Source organism: Vombatus ursinus, unplaced genomic scaffold, assembly GCF_900497805.2.
Source record: "Vombatus ursinus unplaced genomic scaffold, bare-nosed wombat genome assembly UNPS02014832.1, whole genome shotgun sequence".
Classification (NCBI taxonomy): domain Eukaryota; kingdom Metazoa; phylum Chordata; class Mammalia; order Diprotodontia; family Vombatidae; genus Vombatus; species Vombatus ursinus.
Window position 1 is genome coordinate 1,344,206 of NW_020954610.1, and position 3,992 is coordinate 1,348,197.

Sequence of the window (3,992 nt, forward strand, 5' to 3'; positions counted from 1 at the left end):
TGTGACCTCAGGCAAATTACGTAATCTCTTGGGCTTCAGTTTCTTTATGATAATGATGGCTAACATTTATAGAGCACTTTAAGGTTTACAAAGTGGAGTGTAGATCATTTCATCCTACCAACAACTCTGTAGGGTAGGTGCTACTATTGTTATTCCCATTTCCAGAGGAGGAAATGGAGGCACAGTGAGGTTAAGTGCCTGGCCCAGGACTATGCAGCAAATAAGTATCTGAAGCAGGATTCGAAGTTGGGTCTTTCCTCGAAGTCCATCACTCTATTCATTACACCACCTAGCTACCCCTGAGGTTCCTTTTCAACTCTAGCTCCCTAAAATTCCTAAGAGCCTATCTTGGGCATTTTTTATTTCTCATTTCTTTTTTTTTTTATTTTAAACAAGAAGTTTATTTAAACAACAAGATGTTTGACTTGAAGGGAAAACTATCTAGGATCAATTTTTTAATAGTAATTTATCCCTATTGAGAGACAGAGATTGCCCTACATGTAACAGCTATGTATAAAAAAGTTATAAAATCATCCTTGGTTTTACAGTGATAAAAGAAAAACATTGAAATTATCCAATCAAACAAGGTATGCAAGGTTTTTTTGTTTTTTTTTTTGTTTGTTTTTTTTGTTAAACAGTGAGAGCGAAATAACTTACTGGAATACAAAGATAAAAGTTGAATGAGCATACCACTAATGGAGAAAAGGGATATTTTCACAGAACCAGTTTGTTTTTTCCCCTCCCTATCTCCATTTGATGTTGATCATATCATACCATCGGCCATTTAGTTAAAAAAAAATATACATTATGCCTGCGTACATACACCAGTTACTTCATGTACAATAAAGGAATGGGGGAAGGGAATCAAAGAAGAGAGAAAACTATACTGCATTAGTCCGGATGTGGATGAACCAAATCTTGACTTTCTAATTGTGAACGTATTGTTTTCCTTGGGAGCACAATTCTGGAGTAGAGTTGCATGTTCTCTTTTTAGTAAGCACCTCCTGTCTGTTGCTGGAATACATCAATTGTATCTTCACCCTCCATTTCCAACTGTGCAGGTGTGTCTGTTTCATTGATTGGTTGCCCATCAAATCTGAATCTGATCTGCCTCATTGACAAACCTTGTCATTCACAATAGGCTTTCATTAGTTTACTAAGTGGTTTGTGCCTCTTAATCTTAAAGTGCATCACTGAACCATCTTGCCCTGCCACCTTCAAATTAATGTGGTTATTGTTTTCAGTCTTGACGCCTTCCTTCGGCTTTTCATGAGCCATGGCGAGTCCAGGGGTCTCCTCAGCCACAGCTTCACCAAAGAGGCACCAGGATGGTCCGCTCTAAGGGAACGGGGGAGAAGCAGCAGCAGCAGGAGCAGGAGGAGGAGGAGGAAGATGATGGTGGTGATGGTGAGGAAGAGGAGGAGAAGAAGAAGGAGGAGGAAGAAGAGGAGAAGGAGGAGGAGAAGGAGGAGGAGGAGAAGGAGGAAGAGCTTATTTCTCATTTCTTATGAAGCCTTAATCACTGAATGGGTACTGTCTCAGTCAAACTGAGACCTGTTAAAGACCTTAGCTTGAAAAGGCCAAGGTCCCCCACTGCATCCTGGGCCATTCCAGTTGTCCTGGTCTATATCTTGCCACTGGACCCAGATGGCTCCGGAGGAGAAAGTGAGGCCGGTGACTTTGCACAGCCATTCCTCACTTAAATCCAATTCACTTACATGTCATGACATCACCTCCCTGATGTCATGGTCACCTTCAAGAATGAAGGACAAACAATAATCTTGTGCAATTGATGGGGTTAAGTGAAATTTTAGATCTCTATTTAGATTTTTAAAGAAACCAAATGTATTTCTTTACTTAAACTTAGTCTTGGCTGGAGGTTCTCAATTACAATGTTATTTATATCCAGGTTATGGGGCCACCACAAAGGTGGTATCATCACCTTATCATAAAGTCTTTTTTGGTGGGTCAGAATGAAATCCTTTTTGGAATGTCTTGTTTCATATTGAATTCTTCTCTATTAAAAAACAACAGCTGTGTTACAATGAGGTTCCTTTATTCTTATTTTCTCATGGTTCTTCTTTCATCCAACTTGCATTTTAGTAGTATTTGTTAGGTTTGGAATCTTCTAAAGAATTTTTAAAAATAACCTATGTATTCTGAAAGTGCTATCAAAGGGGACAACAATGACAAATCACTGTCTATTCAAAGATTTCATAGCAGCATTATATGCAAGAAAAACCTGGAAAAAACCTAAATGTTCACTAGTAAGGAAATGACCAAATAAATTGTGGAATATTTCAGTGATGGAATACTGTGATGCAATTAAAGCCACTAAGTATTACAAAGAAATTTGCAAAGAACATTATAAAATAATGCCAAGCAACCACACTAGAAAGGTAGAACCAAAAAACTGAATACATGTTCAACATCCTCTCTCTTTAAAGCATATATATGAGGAAAAGTAAAGGGCAGCTAGGTGGCACAGTGGATAGAGTGCCTGGCCTGGAGTCAAGAAGATTCATCTTCCTGAATTCGAATCTGGCTGTATGATCCTGAACAAGTCACTTAACCTTGTTTACCTCAGTTTCCTTGTCTGTAAAATGATCTGCGGAAGGAAGTGGCAAACCATTGCAGAATCTTTGCCAAGAAAATCCCAAATGGGGTCACGAAGAGTCAGACAAGACTGAACAGCAAAAAAGCGAAAAGTGATTGAGAAAGAAAGATCTCCATTTCTGTAGATGGCACCACCATCCTTTCAGTGCTTCAGGGTCACAGCCTTGGAGTAGTCTTTGGCTCTTCCCTCTCTCTCAACCCCTACACTCAATCAATCGCTGAGTTTTATTGTTTCTATTTCCCACACCATCTCCCACATCAGTTCCCTTCTCTCTACTTATACAACCTCTGCCTTAGCCCCAACCCTTGTCAACTCTTGCTTGGATTATTGCAATGGTTTCCTAATTGGTCTTCTTGTCCCCAGTCTCTCCCTTCCACAAAAACAATGTAAAATTGATAATACTAAAATACCAATCTGACCACATCACAACTTCTCCCCCCTTTCCCCAACTTCAGAACCTTCAATAGCCCTCTGTTGGATGAAACACAACATCCTCTAGGATAAAATACAAAATCCCCAGCCTGTCATTTAAAACCCTCCACACTATATCTTCTACTTACTTTTCCAGCCTTATTTTATATTATTTCCCTTCCTGCATTATCCATTCCAGTCAAACTGTCCTATTTTCTCTTCGGCCCTTCTGTAACATTCCATCCTTCTGTCTCCAAGCTTTTATCAGGTGTTTCCCCCATATCTTCAATGTATTACTCCCTCAACTAAAATTCTAGAATTTTTGGCTTCCTGTGAAGCAGTCTTGTGCCACATAAGATGATCTTTGCTGATATCTTACATAAGATCTTTGCTGATACCCCTAGTTATCAACACTCTTTCCCGTGAAATTACTTTTCATTTACTCATTTGTGTTCATGTTGTATCACCCCAGTTGAATGCAAGCTCCTTGAAGGCAAGAATTTTTTCATCTCTCCTGAAATTTCATTTCTTCATTTCTCATCACATTTCATGAGACAGTAGGCAGCATGGTGGACAGCATGTGGGACCTGAGTCAGAAAGTTGTGGTTCAGTTATTTCAGTTATTTCTGACTCTTTGTGACCCCATTTTGGGTTTTCTTGGCCGCTTTGCCGTTTCCTTTTCCAGCTCATCTTACAAATGAGGAAACTGAGGCTAGCAGGGTTAAGTGACTTGCTCATGTTCACACAGCTAATAAATCTCTGAGGCCAAATTTGAACTCAGGAAGAAGAGTCTTCCTGGCTCCAGGTCACTCAGTGCTCTATCCACTGTGCCACCTAGCTACTCCAGAGCCAGGAAGATGTGAGTCCAAATCTTGTTTCATACTTCCTATCTGTGTAACCCTGAGTAAGTCACTTAACCTCCATCTGCCACAGTTTCCTAATCAAAAAAATGAGGATAACATTA

General features: G+C 39.7%; 1 pseudogene; it reads right to left on the reverse strand.

Annotated features, from left to right (window-relative positions):
- Window positions 1-990: 990 nt before the first annotated feature.
- On the reverse strand, window positions 991-1,278 carry LOC114025992 (annotated as a pseudogene).
- Window positions 1,279-3,992: the final 2,714 nt, after the last annotated feature.